This window comes from Antechinus flavipes, chromosome 2 (assembly GCF_016432865.1).
Source record: "Antechinus flavipes isolate AdamAnt ecotype Samford, QLD, Australia chromosome 2, AdamAnt_v2, whole genome shotgun sequence".
NCBI lineage: Eukaryota > Metazoa > Chordata > Mammalia > Dasyuromorphia > Dasyuridae > Antechinus > Antechinus flavipes.
The window spans coordinates 500,644,541-500,664,049 of NC_067399.1; the positions used below are offsets into that span (position 1 = coordinate 500,644,541).

The 19,509-nt window shown below is 43.1% G+C and overlaps 1 long non-coding RNA gene across 1 annotated transcript; it reads right to left on the bottom strand.

Annotated features, from left to right (window-relative positions):
* Positions 1 to 11,839: 11,839 nt before the first annotated feature.
* Positions 11,840 to 18,908, bottom strand: LOC127550884 (uncharacterized). The gene is made up of 3 exons (XR_007950957.1): positions 18,652 to 18,908; positions 16,060 to 16,109; positions 11,840 to 12,712 (listed from the first exon to the last, which is right to left on the bottom strand). It is a non-coding gene; the product is annotated as an uncharacterized LOC127550884 (long non-coding RNA).
* Between the last annotated feature and the right edge of the window lie 601 nt (positions 18,909 to 19,509).

A 19,509-nucleotide genomic window follows, 5' to 3' on the forward strand; every position in this document is an offset into this window, starting at 1 on the left:
CCCCAGACTTCAAACACCATTCTTCTTCTACTTTTACTTTCTTCTCTGGGGTAATAGAGTCCCCAGAATTTGAGCCCCAGCTTCCTTAAATCTTCTATGCCTTTTTCTTGCCAAGGTATCCTGGATTTGGGGAGCATCACTATTTGGAGAGAGGGAGCAGTCATTAATTCAAGATTAGGAGTAAACTCCTTGAGAGCAAGGATGACTTCATTTTTCTTTTCTAATGCTTAGTACAGTGCCTAACACATAGCAAGCACTTATTAAATATTTGTGGACTTGACTTGAATTGACTGTCTTGGGATCCTTACTGCTTACTATATATTAGGTTCTTAATGTGGCACAGTGGATAGAGTGCCAGACATGGAGTCAGGAAGATCTGACTTCAAATACAGTCTCAGACACTAATTGGCAAGATTTAACCCTGTCTGCCTCAGTTTCCTCATCTGTAAGATGAACTGGAGAAGAAAATGGCAAACAGCTCCAGTATTTTTGCCAAGAAAACCCTAAATGGAATCACAAAGAGTCAAACATATCTGAAAAACAACTAAACAAGCAGTTTGTTGATTTAAATTCAAGGTAATGACAAAAAACAGAGTTTGGACACTGCTGGATACTTTGAATGGTTTGTCTCTCCTGTACCACCCCTAGTAAAGCAGGCAGACAGGCAGCAAATATTTATTAACTGCTTACTACCTACTAGGCACTGAACAAAGGATACAAATATAAATTAAAAAAGACCATTGCTGCCCTCAAAGAACTTACATTCTAATGGGGAAGATAAAGACCCACAAAAGGAAACTGAAGAGGGAAGAGGGAGGGTCCTAAGTGAAGCTAAAGTCTGCAGAATCAGAAACAGAACATGAAGAGTAATGAAGGATGGACACACTCGTCTCCCCCAAAATGATGGATTTGAAGGAACTTACTAATAATGAGAGAATGAGGGGCAGCTGGCTGACAAAGGGATAGAGTACTGGCCCCCCTAAAAAAAATTTTTTTTTTAGTAACAATGAGAGAAGGATATAGGAATGTTGCAGAGTGAGAAACCTCAAGGTACTGAGAAGTTCTAAGGTGTAAAGGTAATTGTGATGGTGACTGCAGGATCTGAAGCAGAAGTGGGAATGGCCCCAGGCTTTTATGGAAGAGCAAGGGTGGGATCTATTTGGACCATAAGTGATTCTAGGGTCCCCATCATAAGAATGTGTGAGATACAATGGAATGAGCACTGATCTAGGAACAAATCCCCACTTTGATGCTAACCACATTTAATTTGGGTTGACTTCAGTTTCATCATCAAAGAGGACACTAATTTTGAGGGGTTTTTTGGTGAGGCAATTGGGTTAAGTGACTTGTCCAGGATAACACATCGTTAAATGTCTGAGATCAGGTTTGAACTCAGGTCCTGGTGACTCCATGATTATTGTTCTATCCTTTGGGCTATCTAGCTGCTCCAAGGAGGATATTAGATTAGAAGTTCCTTTACTGGCTCTAAATCTAGAACCCTTGCAGAACCTTAAAAAAAATGAGAGCCCAGGAGCCTGTGGCTCTGATGCCATGTTCTCAGCATTGCAGGACAATTCTCCTCAGAAGTGGAAGATTTGATTCTCAGTCCAGATTCTGACTCTCAATTCTAAATGCATGAATAAGCCACTTCAACTTTTGGAACCCCAGTTTCCTTATCTAGAAAATAGGAATAATAATATTTATGCTACCTTCCTCTCTAGGACTGTTGTGAGATGAACATTATAGGAGCACACGTTATGATTATGACTCAGGAGACAGAGTTACCAGAAGGGGTGGCCTGTTTTAATATGGCTCCATTTAAAGCCCAAAGGGGGCCTTTTTAAGAGGACCACCCTGCAGGAATCAGTGAGTAAAGAAACAGGCACCGCCTCCCCAGGAGCCCAAGAGAAAACTCTGGATGAGGCGATTTCCAGCCATGAATTTCTCTGATATGTTCTCCAGACTAGGTTTAAACGCCCTCAATCAGAGGACCTCCACTGATTTCACAGAGAGTTTGGGGGGATGATTCACTTTCCCCTTTATACTGTCAGAAATCTCTAATCTTTAATTTCTTGCTCTCTCTAACTCTATCTTTGTGTCTTTTCTCTGTTTCTCTGTCTCCATCTCTGTCTCTCTGTCTCTCTGTCTCTCTGTCTCTCTCTCTCTTTCTCTCTCTCTCTCTCTCTCTCTCTCACTCTCTCTCTCTCTCTCTCTCTCTCTCTCTCTCTCTGTCTGTCTCTCCTCTCCTCTGCTCTTCTTTATTCTTTGGGATGTCATTTTCCTCATTGTTGTTTCTCTTCAGATGTAGTAGGTGGTCTGGTCTGTTGTCCATCTTCAGGTCCCCATTTCTATTCCTTTATTCTTTTTGAAAACTCCCTTCAGTGGCTTAGCTGTACCAGATCTAAAACTATATTATAAAGCAGCCATCATCAAAACCATATGGTACTGGCTAAGAAACAGAGTAATCAATCAGTGGAATAGGTTAGGTTCACAGAACAAAATAATCAATGAATATAGCAATTTGACAAACTCAAAGATCCCAACTTTTGGGCTAAGAAGTCAGTATTTGACAAAAACTGCTGGGAAAATTGGAAACTAATATGGCAGAAACTAGGCATTGCCCCACACCTAACACCACATACCAATATAAGGTAGAAATGGGTTCATGATCTAGACATAAAGAATGATATTATAAATAAATTAGAAGAACACAGGATCGTTTACCTCTCAGACCTGTGGAGGAGGAAGGGATTTGTGACCAAAGAAGAACTAGAGATCATTATTGATCACAAAATAGATAATTTTGATCATATTAAGTTAAAATTTTTTGTACAAACAAAACCAATGCAGACAAGATTAGAGGGGAAGCAATGAATTGGGAAAACATTTTTACATTCAAAGGTTCTGATAAAGGCCTCATTTCTAAAATATAGAAAGAATTGACACAAATTTATAATAGTTCAAGCCATTCTCCAGTTGATAAATGGTCAAAAGAAATGAACTGACAATTTTCAGATGAAGAAATTGAAACTATTTGTAGTCATATTAAAAGGTGCTCCAAATCACTATTTGTAATGGGCTGAAGTTTGAGTTGATGCACTGAGGTCCCAAGCACATGAGGCTAAATAGTAATTGGACCATACTCTATTAATATGTAAGCTTGGAGAAAGAATGGCTCCCGCCCACTCATTGTGCAAGTCCTGATGTGTTGTATAGGAAATGATGATTTTGGTGGGTGGAGGCAGGGGAATGGAAAGGGAAGCGGAAAGAGAGACTGCTGGCTGGCGTCTTGTTACAGCTGCTCCTATTGCTATCGCGACCGCCCTTCACCTCCGATCCCCTTTTCACCTGCAATCCCCCTTCACCTCTGCTAGCTGGTTTCCTGTTGCAGCTGCCCATATTGCTATCGCAATACTTCTTCACCTCTACTGAGAATAAAGATTGAAGATTTTTCCCTTAACCTGAATTTCTGACTCTAGCTGATTTTAAATACGTGGTCATCACAACTATTGATCAGAGAAATGCAAATTAAGACAACTCTGAGATATTACTACATACCTGTCAGATTGGCTAAGATGATAGGAAATGATAATCACCAATGTTAGAGGGGATGTGGGAAAACTGGGACACTGATACATTGTTGGTGGAACTGGGAATGAATCCAACCATTCTGGAGAACAATTTTGGAACTATGCTCAAAAAGTTATTAAACTGTGCATCCCTTTAATCCAGCAGTGTTTCTACAGGACTTATATCCCAAAGAGATCTTACAGGAGAGAAAAGGACCTGTATGTGCAAAAATGTTTGTGGCAGCCCTTTTTTAGGGGCTAGAAACTGGAAACTGAGTGGATACCCATCAATTGGAGAATGGCTGAATAAATTGTGGTATATGAATGTTATAGAATATTATTGTTCTGTAAGAAATGACCCCTAAGACGATTTCAGAGATTCTTACATGAACTGATGCTATGTGAAATAATCAGACCCAAGAGATCATTGTATACAGCAACAACAATACTATGTGATGATCAATTCTGATGGACATGACTCTTTTCAACAGTGAGATGATTCAAACCAGTTCCAATTATTCAGTGATGAAGAGAGCCATCTATTCCCACAGAGAGGACTGTGGAAACTGAGTATGGAGCACAATGTAGCATTTTCACTTTTTCTGTTGTTATTTACTTGCATTGTGTTTTCTTTCTCAGTTTTTTTTCTTCCTTCTTGATCTGATTTTTTTGTGCAGCAAGATAACTGTATGAATATGTATACATATATTGGACTTAACATATTTAACATATATTGGACTACCTGCCATCTAGGAGAGGGATTGGGGGGAAGGAGGAGAAAAATTGAAACAGAAGGTTTTGCAAGGGTCAATGTTGAAAAATTACCCATGCATATGTTTTGTAAATAAAAAGCTTTAATAAAAAAATTCAAAAAAAAAAAAAAAAGAAAAGAAAAAAGAAAAGAAAACTCTCTTCTGCTTGTCTTTGCTCCTGAAGGAATGCAATCTCAGTGAGGGCAAAGATTTTATCATCATAGGGCGACTCCCTTAATGACCAGAACCTTTTCATTTTCCTGTTTTGTTCCCCAGTTCAATTCACCAAGTATTTCTTATTGCTGTTCAGATGCTTCAATCATGTCCAATTCTTCAGGACCCCAATCTTAGTAAAGCCACTGGAGTGGTTTGTCATTTCCTTCTCCAGATTGTCTTACAGTTGAGGAAACTGAGACAACAGAATTAAGTGACTTACCCAGCTAGGAAATATCTGAAGGCAGATTTGACTTCAGCAAAATGAGCTTTCTTCTTGACTCCTAACTCTTGTGATTTTATCCATTTCATCACCTACCAGCCCTAAGTATTTATTAAGCACCTGCTATTTGCCAGGCTTCAGTGCTGGGCTTTGAAAATAACAAAATGAAAACACAATAACACTATCTCTGCCTTAAAGAAGCTTGCCTTCTCCTGGGAGGATGGAAAGGAAAGACCAATATATAATTGATAGCCAAGTCTGGCATGGTGATGGTAAATGAGAGTTCTCAGCACCCACACATACACAATCTGAGGAGGGAAAGAACATTTTCAACTGGAACCAGGGGGAAAAAATCATTGCATTGAGCAAAAGCTGTCTATATGAGAAGATTGTCATTAGAAGCAGCAGCTAGGTGTCAGGGAGAGAGAATCTGACCTGGAGTCAGCAAGATCGGCGTTCAAATCCAACCTTAAAACACTTCACCCGGGACAAGTAAGTCACTTATCTTTTGTTTGCCCCAGTTCCTTCCTCTGTAAGCTAGAGATAATAATAACACTTAAATTCCAGGACTCTTGTGAAAAATAAATAAGATAATAATGGTAAAGCCCTTAACACAGTATCTAGCACATAGTGGGCACTCTATAAACATTAGCTATTTTTACTATTTCTCAGTATTCCTTGGTAGTTATGGAACCCCATCCCACTTTCTCTCCCACTTTTTCTCATAATTGCAAACTGTCTCCATCTCCTTTTCCTCCTAATGCTCCTCTGCTCTATGGACTTCATACCCAGCCTTCCCAATTAGACTATTTTTCTTTTTAAGCATTTTAATGAGAGAGTAAATGAGTCAACAAACATTAAGTACCTACTATATGTCTGGCACTATGTAAAATGTTGGGGATACAAAGAAAGACAAAAAATAATCCCTGTTCTCAAAAAGCCAAGTTTAATGGGGAAATACAATGTGTAGACATCTAGGTACAAAAAGCCCATACAAAGGATAAGCTGGAAATATTGCATAGAAGGGAAAGCACTAGAATTAAGGGGGCTCTGGTAAGGCTTCGTGATCTTAGCTGGACATTGAAAGAAGCCAGGGAAGTCAGGAGGTGGAAATAAGGAGGGAGAGCATTCCAGGCATGGGGGATGAGTAATGGAAATGCCCAAAGTCGAGAGATGGAGGGTCTTGTTCCAGGAACAGCAAAGAGCTCAATGGCACTGGAGTCCAAGGTACATGGAAAGGGTAAGAAGGCCAAATTAGTAGAAAGAGACAAAGTTATGAAGGCTTTAAAAGTCAGACAGAGACATGTATATTTAATCCTGGAGGCAATAGAAAGCCATTGGAATTGATTAAATAGTTTGGAAATATAACAGGGTCAGACTTGCACTTTAGGCAGATTGATTTGACAAGTGAGTAAAGAATAGGCTGGAGGAGGGAGAAATTTGAGGCAAGAAGAAGACTATTTCTATGCAATAGTCCCAGCATGAGGTGATGAAGACCTATACCAGGATGGTGTCAGAGTGATGTTGTCAAGAGTCGGCTAGGTGATGCAATGGATAACGTTCTGAGCCTTGAGTCAAGAAGACCTGAATGCAAATCCAGCTTTAGATACTTACTGCTATGTGACCCTAGGCACCTCAATTCTCTTATCTGCAAAATGAGCTGGAGAAGGAAATGGCCAACTACTCCACTATCTTTGCCAAGAAAACCTCAAATAAGGTCATGAAAAGTTGGTCACAACTCAACAACCGTGATGTTATAAAGATAATAAATGACAAGATTTGACAATTGTTTAGATGGGGGAGTTAGGAAAAAGGACTTCAGGGTGTCTCCTAGATTGCTAATTTGGGTAGCCACTGTTAGAATGAAAATTAGAAAGCAAAGATGATTTGGGGGGAGAGATAATGAATTCTGTTTTGGAAATGTTGGGTTTGAGGTGACCAGGAGATATTCTGTTGAAGATTTTTAATAAGCAGTTAACTGGAGATGTAAGACTGGAGATCAGGATAGAGATAAGGGTTGGGTAAATAAATTTGAGAATCACATGCATAGAAATGATAGTTGAATCCATGGGAGTTGTTTGGATTACCCAGTGAAATAACATATAAAGAGAAAAGGGCCTAGGAAGTTCTTAGGGGAAACACTGGCAAGGAGCAGATCTGACCCTAATGAAGATACCACAAAGGCTACTAAGATGTATCTTTTATGAAGGCAGGAGGAGAACTAGGAAAAAGCAGTAACATGAGAAGGTAGTGAAAAGGGAGAGTATAAAGTTAAAGAGAGAAACTGAAAGTGACAAAAGTTGCAGGAAGTCAAGGAGGAGATGGATGGATGGGGAAAGGCCATGAGATTTGATGATTAAGAAAAGTGTAACAGATCAGTTTGGGTTTTTCTTGAGTTTAGACCTCCAATCTCATGGAAACTTCCAGTGAAGAAATTCTTTCTATCAATGCAAACTGACCATTGTAATACAATGTATGGTCTTAGAGAGTTACTTGGAGACCTTGAGAGTCACAAAGCCAAAGGCAAAGCTTGAACCCTAGCTCCCCTGATTTTGAGATAATCTATCTATACATTATACCATAATGCCTCTCAATAAATGCAATCAAGAAAAAGAAATCAAAACATTGACCTTGTCTGCAGCTATGGCCCACTACCTTTTTACCAAGAAGCACCTTCTTGAATAGATTGTAAGCTTCTTGAGGAAACATCTTAAATCCTTTTATTTCCCTACGGCACCTAGCACTGCTCAGAACAGCAAATGCTCAGTAAATGCTTGTTGAACGAAACTGAATTAAATTTCCTCCTGCTATGAAATAACTTTCTTGAGGACATGAGATCCTTTATCTATAATACAGTATTAACAACCCCAAAAACGGTCCAGATCTAAAGTGTATTATGAAAACCAATCAATCAGTGGCATGAATTGAAAAAAAAAATGGTTGGGGGGAGCACACCTTCAACCCACTAAGGGTCCATGAACAATCAGATGAAGCCAAAGAGCCCACAGCTTCACAAACCAGGCTCTGCTCTAATGGGCTGTGGGGACTTTGGGTAAACTACGCGTCCTCATGCCTCAGTTGCCTCACCTGTAAAAGGAGAAGAGCATCTGTTCTGCTTTACTAACTTCACAGGACTCTCCGTAGAGGGAAATATGAGAGAATGGATGCGGAAACGTTTTGTTTTTCTGGAATAAATGTTTCAGGGGACACAGATGGATCAGCAGTGGCTCTTTAGAATATGTGCATGGAGATGGAAAATTCTCTCTGGCTTCTGGAATGTAGCTGCCTGCCCCAAGCACAATCCTTTCTACCTGGCTGTCCACTTCCAGCCTCTGGCTGAGCACCACCTGCGAGCACGATTTCACCTTCATTCCAAGTCAACCTCAGTTGTGAGTGACCCCTTCAGAGGCCTCTCCCCCTCAGAATGACAGGTCACCGACTCCCTTCCAGAAGTTAATGAATAATTAACCTTGATAAGGTCTGGTTTAAAACTAACCCAAGAAACCCCCAACTCATTTCCTCCCCTCAGGGTGCTGGTCTTTGTAAGGGCCCCCTGGCTCTTCTCCCTTACATTCTTTCAAATTCCTTTGGTCTGAGTATGGGGAAAGTCTGCCAGAAGCCCTGAGGCTTTTCCACCAATCTTGTCCCAACTAATCCAAATCTGCTTCGGAAGTCCTGTATCTTCCATTGATTCAAGAGTCCTGGACCTCTTGCTTCCTCCAGAAGGTCTTTAGGGATTAACTCAGGGAAATATTTCCTTAATTCACAGAATGCTAGACGTTGAAAGAGTCCTAGGGAGTATCTAGTTGGTTTTTTTTTTTTTTTCTAATAAGGCAACTTTTCTACATGTATCACTTACATGTTTGAGTCTCTTTTTTTACACTCTGGTGGAAAATAAAACCATGCTTGCTCATGCCTCATGTGAACATCAAGTCTCATAGAATCTGAGATGAGAACTCCTGAAATCCAAAGCAAATACCCTCATTTTATAGAGGAAAAGACTGGCAAAGAGGGGACAGCCTATAGGTGCAAAATGGGGTATATATTTTTTCCAACTTATCCAATGTGCTGATATGTTTTGCTTGATTTTAGTTATTTGTTACAAGGGAAGGCTGGGGATGGAGGAAGGGAAGAAAAGAGTCAATAAAACATTTCAATATGAATAGAAGAGAGCAGATGGAAGTTCAGAAGGTTACACCCAACAAGTAAGGCAGTTTTGTAGCTACTATGTTAAATTTAATATTTGCTTTTTAAAAGAAATTAATTATGTACCAAGTTTTCAGTTTCATTGTAATTCCTTTTTTTTTTTTTTGTTCCCATTACATTGAAATGCTCGTGTCTATTAAATTAGATAGATAGCTAGATAGATATGAATCCCAGAGAAGGAAAGTGACTTGATTAGGGTCACACAGTAAATCAGAGAGAAACCCACAAATCAGTGAGGTGAGTGAGCGTGGGGCACTCTAGTCAGAATACCTGGATAGGAACTACATCTGACTTACAAATGACCATTGCATCCTTTAATTTTGTTGAACCTCAGTTCCCTTACTTGCAAAGTGGGGATAAATAATCCCTACAGGACCGAACTTACAGGGTTATCAGAATGAAGGCACAGTGCAAATGTTAAAATTAGTGTTGTTATTATTTTTCACGTTGAAAGAGAATTTAAGCCCGGCTCTCTTGGTTCCCTACCAAGCCCTGGCTGCTCTCCCCACCAACCCTCCTAATGATTATTTATTTATGAATCAGCGTTTGCCATTTGCCTGTGTTCCTGTCCATCTCTCTGGGAAGTTTTGCCTCAGTGGCAGCCAGTTTAAACCATCAGTTTGGGTAGGAGAGCGGGCCCCCAATTCGCCACCTACGGTGCCAACCCAACCAGAACTCAAGTCCGCACTTAGTATTCTTAAATGATGATGAATGGATTTGGCCCTGATACTGTTCTGGGGCTTGGCTGACTGAGCACTCATGGCTGTCTGAAAGGAAGAAGTTCTAGGGGAAGCCAGGCCTGGAAGTTGGGCCAACCCTTATCAGATACTGAGTCATTGGGGAGGGGAAGGGGAGAAAGCAGGTGTGAGGCTGGTCAGGAGAACTCAGGGAAGCATGGAGGCCAGCGGGCAGGGCTGCTTCTGTGAGCGCCCACAGCTAGGGAGGTAGAAGGGACTGGAGGGTGGCTCAGAGAGAAATGAAGGAGGAGTCTCAGATTCCCAAGAAGGCCCCAGCCAAGGCTCTAGGACTATCTGCTGACTGTGGTCCCCCATCCATACTCCTCTCTGCACACTTAGCCCCCCACGCTGCTTCTCAGGAGAAGAAAGCCATAGTCGGTTTCCCGGACCCAAAGCTGGGTTCCAGGGGCCGGGGGGAGGCGGCTGAGTTCTATCTGGCTGCCTTTGTTATTCACCTACTCCTGCTCTACCAAACTGCAGCTCAGCCCGTCAAGCACCTCCCTATTCCCTAGATCCCCAACCACTCAAGCTGAAACAGAAAGGAAAACACATTTCTTTATTCCTGATTCTGTTTCTCAGCTTCCCCAAAGTGTTCGTCTCTACACAACTCGTTTACTCACTTAACAAACATTTACTAAGCCCCTACTATGGTCTGCAAACATACACACACACACACACACACACACACACACACACACACATACACACACACAGCAATGATAGCGCCCTCTCCTTTTGCAGCCCTCCTGATTTGATCTTCCTGACAGCACCCAGAGATAATTAAGGAAGGGATTATCTTCTTCTCCCAGCTGAGGATGGAGACCTAGAGAGGGGGAGGTGACATCCTGGGTCACACAGAAGGCCAGCCTGTCTGAGCCAGAACTAAAGCCCAGACCTGCTGATGTCCAGCCTGGGTCTCTCTCCGTCTCAGCTTCTTCCTCATATGCCTCTGGCAAAGCTGTGCAGGCTCAGAAGCTAGTTCTGACTCCAAAGAAGCAAGCTTGGTCTTCACATCCCAGCCCTTGCTTTCCACCCAGCCCCTCCCCCTTCAGTGCTCCCCTGCTCCTTTTGGCCTATTCTCTGGGCTCATTCATAACTGAGGGGTGACAGTCTCCCCAAATCCGCCTCCCCAGTGGGTGTGAAGTAAAATGTAAGCCATTCATAGCCAAGGACTCTTTTATATTCCCATCCTCAGCACCTGGCTGGTTGGTTGTTGTTCTTCTTTTTCCAAGAGCACCAAAATGACTTCAGTGTTAGAGCAAGTTAACAGTGTCCAACTATGGCTGATCAGACCAATACATTCTTGGAGTGCTCTTCCACAAATCGGGCACCAATAGTCCGTGTCAGTATTGGGGATAGGTTCTCTAAATTTGCACATCTCTCATGCCTTTTGAGCTGTGGCAACTCTGCTTTGCTCATGGAGCACAGCACTTTCTCTGATGAGGGCTCGCTGCTGGGTGGTCCTTTGCCAGCATCTCCCATGTCTCACAATCAATTCCAAGTTCTTCAAAGAGAGCTTGAGGGAGACCTTGGATCTTTTTTCTGCCCATTACCTTTTCTGGATAATAATCTTTTGGGCAAACATACCCAGCCCATCTTGAGAGGGACCTTGGATCTCTTTTTCTGACTATCATGTGAGGATCTTCCCTGTATAATAGTCTTTTAGTCAAACATACATTTGGCATTTGAGCAACATGGCCAGCCCATCTTGACAGGGACTTTGGGTCTCTTTTTCTGACTATCATGTGAGGACCTTACCTATATAATAGTCTTTTAGTCAAACATACATTTGGCATTTGAGCAACATGGCCAGCCCATCTTGAGAGGAACCTTGGATCTCTTTTTCTGAGTATCATATAAGGACCTTCTCTGTATAATAGTCTTTTGGGCAAACACACATTTGGCTTTTGAACAATGTGGCCAGTCCATCAGAGATGTACTCTTTGTGATGGACTCAGCACCCTGCATGATACAAGGCAAGGGCTGGGCATTATTAATGCTTGCATCCTGGTTAACTAATTTATGTTTTAAAATCTGAAAGCCAAAAAGCTCTGAGTCATCCCTACCTCCAAAAGATTTCATCTTCAAGGATTTTCTGAGCAAAGTAAGTTGGGACAAGGGGTCTAAGATCCCTCAATGGAGAGTCAGTTAACAAGCATTTATTAAATGTTTTCTACATGTCAGATATATACAGAGTCAATGGAAGAAAATCTCAGAAGGGAAGGCACAAGGGAAGGTTAAGTTGAAGAAAGAACAAAGAAACGTGGGTTTTGAATTGAGCTTTGAAGGAAATCTGGGAAATGAAGAGGCAAAGGTGAGAGTACAGAACAGTTCAAGAATGGGGCAGAGCAGGGCAAAGACTGGAAGGGGAGTCATGTGTGAGTGGGGCAGAGTGAGTGGAAGGGAGTAAAGCAGAAGAAGGCTAGAAAGATGGGAAGGTGCCAGGTTATGAAGAGCTTTAAATGCCAAATGCAGGATTTTATATTTTATATTTGATCCTGAAGATAATAAGGAGCCACTTAGAGCTCATTGATCAGGGCTGGGTGACATGGCTAGACTAACACTTTAGATAAATCACCTTGGCTGCTGAGGGGAGGATGCATTGAAGAGAAGAGAGACTTAAAGCAGAGAGATCAATTAAAAGCCTATTGGAGTAGTTCAGGTGTGAGATGGTGGTGGTTGTGGGAGTGAGAAAAAGGGGACATATAAGATGATGCTGTTAAGGTAGAAATGACAAGATTTTGCAATGGTTTGTATGTGTGGAGTGAGACAGTAAGGAACAAAGGTGGCAGAGCTTGTGAGCCTGGGTGATTGGGACAAGAGGAGGCATCCTTGACAGAGACGGAAAAGTTTGGAAGGGGGAAAGAGCAAGATAATGAATTCTATTCTTAGAGGGATGAATTTGAGATGCCTAAGGGACAGCTGGCTCAAGATAATCCAAGAGTCAACTGGAGATGTATGACTGTAGCTCAGTAGAGTGATTTAGACTGGATATAGAGATCTGGGCATTGTCTGCAAAAGAAAAAAAAAAGAACATAATTAAATTTAAGGGAATCGATTAAATCATAAATTAAGATATTGTTGTTCAATCCTGTCTGACTCTTTGTGATCCCATCTGAGATTTTCTTGACAAAGATACTAGAGTACTTTTCCTTTTCCTTCTTTAGCTCATTTTACAGATGAAAAAACTGAGGCAAACAGGGTTAAGTGACTTGCCAAAAGTCCCACTGTTAGTAAATGTCTGAGGCTATGTTTGAACTCAGGAAGATAGTACTCCAGTCTGAGTGCCCATCCACTGCATCATCTAGCTGCCCACCAATTGAGATAATATAGAGCAGAAGGAGAAGGAAAAGGAGGACAAAGCCTCGAGGGTTAGAGTTAGCATTAACTATCTGTGTATTTATGACCTCAGCAGTGAAGTAGAATGGAAAAAAAGAATTGAGTTTGGAGTCAAAGGAGTCCGAATTTCAATTCTCATTGTGTCACTTGTTGCCTGTATGACTTTGGGCAAGTCACTTATCAAAGTTCCCTAGGCCTGTGTCCCCATCTGCAAAGTGCCTGGCAAAATGACCAGATGGCCTTTAACATATCATCCAGATTTAAAACTGTGTCCTTGGGATCTATGTCCGCTTGTCCATTCCTCCTTCAGGCCCTGACACTCAGCGCACAATCTTCTAAGAGAAATGTTAAGATATTTGCTTTTGGTATAGCAAAACCTCTGGCAAAAACAAAAACAAAAACACCTTCTGAGCCCAGAATGCAGTAGAAAATACAGTCAGACAACCTGAACTGGAATCTGGACCAAGAGTGTGTTACTTTGGCAAGTCACTTTACTTCCTCTCTGTTGGACTGGATAATCTGCCAGGTCCCTCCACTGCAAATCCTGTGAGCTGCCTTTCCTATAACCCAAGTCTCCCATGTATCTTTACCCCTCTTGAGGACCTAGAGTTAATTGATCTGGTCATTGAGTAAGGAGAGGAGAAAGGACAAATGGCCAATTCAGTGTTCACCCCCAGACTAAAGATCTCTAGAACCCCAGTGAGCTCAGGGGATCAACCTTGAGCTCACCCCAACCTCTCAATTCTTCTGGCACTAACTTTAGCTGTGTGACTTTGATCAAGTTACATTTCCCTTTCCTAGGCAACCATTTCCTCCTCTGTGAAATACTGATCCCTGCTGACTTCTCAAGTCTACAAGAACTCCTAGAATCAGGATTTGGAGCTGGGAAGGGTCTCTGAGGTCATTTAGTCCAGCCCTCCTCCTCTTTCAGATGAGGAAACCAAGGCTGAGAGGTAAAAGTTTTGCTCCCTGAGGATGAAAAGAGAAAATGTCTGGCAGGTCTTCAAATGCCTCCACTTCCCTACTGTTTACCCAGCAGAGGGTCGGTTGTATGTGGGGTCTGAAACCTCCCAGGAAGGAGAGAATTTACCCAGATTTGCCATCATCCATACTGACCCTGGGGGAGGTGATATGGTTAGTAGGAGACAAAGCCCTATGGACTCCCCACTGGCCACCCAGCCTGAGAAGAGGCATTTTTTCTAACCCCTCCCTTCCCTTGGGAAGAACAAAGACCTTCTGAGATGGCCTGACTTCCTGCCTCCTTATCTCCAGGCAGATAGCCCAGGTTCTGCAAGGTCAGCTGTGGGAGGTGGGGAAGGATGGGGGTAGGGAGTGGGGAGGTGGGGGGGAAGCCCCTTGTCTCCCATATCAAACAGAGCTAGGGGAGATTAGGAAAATGTGGAGAGAACTAAAGTTCCTTAACTTCAATTCAATGTATTAAACATTGATTATCTAGTATGGGAAAGGCACAGCTAATTCAAAAAGGGAATTTTAAGGGCCAGCTTTGTTTTAGGCAACATAACCCAAAGAGGGACGGAGAAGGGAAAGGGGATGGATGTAAATCCCAAAAGCAGCTGGTGCTTACCAGTTGTCCAACTATAAGCAACTCATTTAACCTTTCTGAGCCACAGTTCTATCAATAAAATGGAGATAATAATACATGCACTGAAGAAAGTGGTTTTTTAAACCTTTAATAATAATGTTAACAATGACAACTCGTAGGCTTGTTAGAAATGAAAGGAATCATTTTGTCCAACTGTGACATGGGAAATCAGAAACTTAGGAAGGGGCCTGCCCAAAATCATACTGAATTAATGGAAGGATTAGTACTAGAAAAATCATAAAATGTCAGAGTTGGATCTGGATCTCAAAATAATATAAAATAATCCCCTGAAACTTACAGATGGGGAGAGGATAGTGGAGGATAGTGACTGACTTTTGCCTCTTTTTGTATCTTCAGTATTTAGCACAATGCCTGACAAATAGTCATATATGACACACAGTCAAAGGCAGAAGCACTGAAAAAATATTGGCTGACTAACTGGCAGAGTAGAAAGAGAACTGAATTTAGTCAGAGGACCTGAATAGATTGTTGTCTGTTACTGTCCCAGTTGTATGATCCCAGACATGACTCTGAACCTTTCTTCCCCTCAGTTTCTCCATCTATAAAATAGAGGGGGGTGGTAGGGGTGGTGAGGATGACCTGGAAGTTATCACAGATCCCTAGGGAGCTAAATCTATGCTATTCTATTTCTATGGCATTTCTACTTCGTCAGCTTTGGACCATGTTGTTGTTGTTGCTTTAGTAGTTGTTTAGTCAGTTAGTCACCTCCAATTCTTTGGGACCCTATTTAGGGTTTTCTTGGCAAAGTTAATGGAATGGTTTGCTTCCTTCTCTAGCCCATTCTACAGATGAGGAAACTGAGCCAATTGAGTTAAGTGAGTTAAGGTCACATAGTTTGTAAGTGTGTGAGGCTGGATTTGAACTCAGATCCGCCTGACTCCAGGCCTGGTACTCTTTCAGAAAGAAGTGGCCACCAGACCCATATCAGGAGCTGTGACGGGTTTTCCAGAGGTTACTGGTGCCTTCAAAAAGCCTTAGAAACTATCTAGTCTAGGCTACAAAACGTTTACTGTGAAGGAAACTGAGACCTAGAGATACAAGTGGCTTGGCTGTGGTCCCACAGTGAGACTAAAACGCAGGCCTCCTGTACTGCTGGGCTTATCTCAGAGTAAAGGCTTCTTTCTGCCTGCATCTGGTTGGAGATGCTGAGTTGTAATCAGGCAAAGACAAAGATAAGATGAATCTTCATTTGGGGACAGCCTCGCCCCCTGCACAGTAATCTGCTAATAATGCCTTACCAAGGACCTTAGATTGAGAGGTAAAAGGGAGCTGATTCCTGGACAAGTGAAATGACATGCTTGGTTCACCAAGGTAGTAAGTGAAAGAGCTGGGATCTGAACTCGGCTCCTGTGACTCACATTTCAATACTTTTCTTTTTCCCTGCACCACTGCTTACCTCAGAGCTGAAAAATATAGCCCAGAAGCTGCTCTCTTCTCTCCAGACATCTGGAAAAAGAGCTCAGTCTATGAGAGATTGCTTGGATATTTGTTAATTCTGAGTCTAATGAAGTACTCAGAGATGTTCTTCCTCCCCAGTCCCCCACCCACACAAGCCTCCAGGCTTGCTTCTAAGTTGGAAAATTTAAAGCAATTTGAACAGAAGGGAGGACCTGCCTAAGCTCTCCCTTTTCCCCCCTTCCTCAGAAATATTCTTGTACTTGTGCTGCACCCCCCCCCACCTCCCCAAGCAAAGAGAAGGAGTCTTGAGCATGGATGGCTGTGGAGGGGGGTGGAAGCCCCCTGTTCTGCCTTTTTGCATTCTCCTTCAGCTGCATTGGGCTCCCAAATGAAAAAAGCTGGAAAGGACCTTGAGGGTTTTGTTGTCCCAACCCCAGATTTTAGCAAGGAAGCAATTGAGGCCCGAAAAGGGAAATAACTTTCCAAGGACCACAGAAGCAAGAAGAGGCTGAATCCTCTGATTCCTAACACTGATCTCTATGCTGGTTTCTATTGTTTTTGTTTTGTTTTGTTGCTGTTGTTGTTGTTTCTACAACCTCTGTACAAACCTTGTCTCTTCAACATTTTAAGCCTCTGGAGGACAGAAAGGATACTTCTTTTGTCAATTGTACAGAGCTTAACTCATTGTAGGGAGCACAATGAATGAGGGGAGAAAGGAAAGAGGAAAGGAAAGAAGAGAGAAGAGGAAAGGGAAGAGAAGGGAAGGGAAGGGAAAGAGGGAAAAGAAGGGAAGGGAGGGGAAGAAAAGGGAAAAGAAGGAAAAGGAAGAGAAGGGAGGGGAAGGATGGAGAAGGGAAGATAAAAAAAGAGAAGGAAAAGAAAGGGAAGGTCAAAGAAGAATAAGAAAGGAAAGGAAAAGAAAAGAAAAGAAAGGAAAGGAAGAATGAGGAAGGAAAGGAAAAGAAAGGAAGTGAAAGGAAAAGAAGGAAAGGAAAGGAAAAGAAGAGAAGGGAAGGGAAAAAAGGGAAGGGAAAGGAAAGGAAAGGAGGGAAAGGATAGAGAAGGGAAGATTTAAAAAAAGGAAGGAAAAGGAAGGGAAGGGAAGGAAAGGAAAGGAAGGGAAGGGAAAGGAAAGAGGGGAAGAAGAGAAAAGAAGAGAAGAGAAAGGAAGGGGAAAGAAGGGAAGGGAAAGGAAGGGAAGGGAAAGGAGGATGGAGAAGGAAAAGGGGAAAGGGGGACAAAAAGGGAAGGGAAAGGAAAGGAAAAGAAAAGAAAAGAAAGGAAAGGAAGAAGAGGAAAGGAGGGAAGGGAAAGGAGGATGGAGAAGGAAAAGGGGAAAGGGGGACAAAAAGGGAAGGGAAAGGAAGGAAAGGAAAGGAAGGGAAGGGAAAGGAAGAAGAGGAAAGGAGGGAAAGAGGAGAAGGGAAGGAAAGGAGAGAAGAAAAGACAAAAATAGAAGAAGAGGAAAAGAAAAGAAAAAAGAGAAGGGAGGGAGGAAGAGGAAAGGAGAGAGCAAGAAAAGGAGGAGGAAAGTAAAGGAGAAAATAGAAGAGAAGGGAGATGGGGAAAGGAAAGGCAAGAGCAGAAAGAGAATGAGAGAAACAGAGACAGATACACAAGGCTCCCCTGTAGTGGCTGGCTCTGCAGCAGCAAGTACAGATCTGAGCAGAGCCTCGTGGCCCAGACAAGAGATCAATAACTAATTTCACTGCAGCGGCCGCCCCAGTTTTTTTCCAATAATTGTAAGCTAGCAGCTGGGAATGAGGCTCTCCCCACCGAGCCACAGCAACCTGCACCCGATCAATTGACACGGCCACTGGGGCAGCAGGAAAACTCATTTTTCTCTCTCCCTCCTCCTGGGTCCTTTCCTCTGCCTTGCCATCTCTTAGAGAAATCTTGACTTAGGGGCTCCAGGGCTGAACACCCCAAATCCATGGATCTGATAAGGCCGAGGCAGAGGACAGACTGGTTGATATGGTAAGGGTCTGAGGGAACAGATCTCGAGGTTCTGTTCCTTGGTATTAGCAGAATGAGAAAGAGATTGGTCCAGAGCTTAAGGCTCCATGATTACCCCAAGTGGGATAAACAGTTTCTCAGTGCCTCTGTTTCCCCTGTTTGTAAACTGGAGGATGACTTATAGGAGAGGAGGCTAAAGGTCCTTAGGATGGAAAGATCTTAGGAAGAAAGGGGTTGGATCCTCTTCCCTACCCCTTTCTTCACCCTTAAACCCCATTTAATGTAATCACCGAAGGAAGGACTGTGGCTGAGGGCTGCGCCCTCACCCACACTCAGGAACAGGGGGCCTGTGTTCTTGTTCTAGGCAGGCCCAGAGAGCAGGACCACCATGCAACCCCCTGGCTGGGGTGGAACAGAAGAGGTGTGTGGCGTGGAAAGCCAGTGCCTTCTAGAGGTTTGCATCCGTAACCACAGAGCTGGGCTAGGGAGCTGCAACCCGAAGCAGAGGTTCTCAGAACTGCCGGCCTGAACTTTGAGCTGCTCCCTAGGGATTTCCCCCAGCCCAAGCCTGGCTCTGGCCCCACCCCCACCCTCTGCCCTGGAGACCTGGAGATCCCGAGGGGCTGATCCCTACCTACAGCGCCTGATGTCAGCTCCTTTAAGTCAGAGCCGGGCTCCCCAAAGCCGTCAAGGTCACAGCGGGAAACCTGCGGACTTGGCAATACCCTGAGAGGGGAGGAGGGAAGGAGAGTGCTGGCTGGGAACAGGAGGGTGGGAGGTGGAGGAGACAGGAGAGAAGAGACTAGAGGGAGGAGGGAGGGAAGAGAGAGGAAGGAAAGAGAAGGAAAGAGGAGGGGAGAACAGGGAAGGAGAGAGAAAAGGCAGGAGGGAGGGTGAGAATGGGAGGCGGGAGGGGGGGGCGGCAAGGAGGATCAGAAGTGGAAAGCTGGAAAGCTGGGACCCAGGCTTATTCCTCCCCCTCAGAGCCCAGCTCTGCACCCTGGGTGCAAACATAAGATATAAAAAAATAGGTGTTCCAGGAATGGTGGCTGTATGAATTAGGAGATTCCTTTAATCACTCCTTTCCTCCCTGCCTGCTGTGGGAAAGCAAAGGACTTACATAAGGTCACGAAGGAAGGGCTGGCCCAGTCTGTACTGGAATCCACAATTTGATTGCTTCTTTTTCCTAGACTTCCCACAGGAAAGAGAGGAAAGAAAATAGCAAAAAGAAGGAAGAGAAGAAGAAAGAGAAACACTGAATCTTAGAGGGAATTTGGAATTTCCAGCTTGTTCTATATAACAAGGGCTTCTCAGCATCCCAAAGGTCCAAGAATCAGCTCCAGATTCTTGGAATACTTAATGGGGGTGTTCAGTAGCGATCTTACAGGAAAAAGAATCAATGCATTCAGGCTCTTTTGAACAAAAGGGACAAAGGCTTAAAGGGGCCATAGTCGAGGGACCAAGTTCTTTCCCCTCCTAGACTACAAGCTCC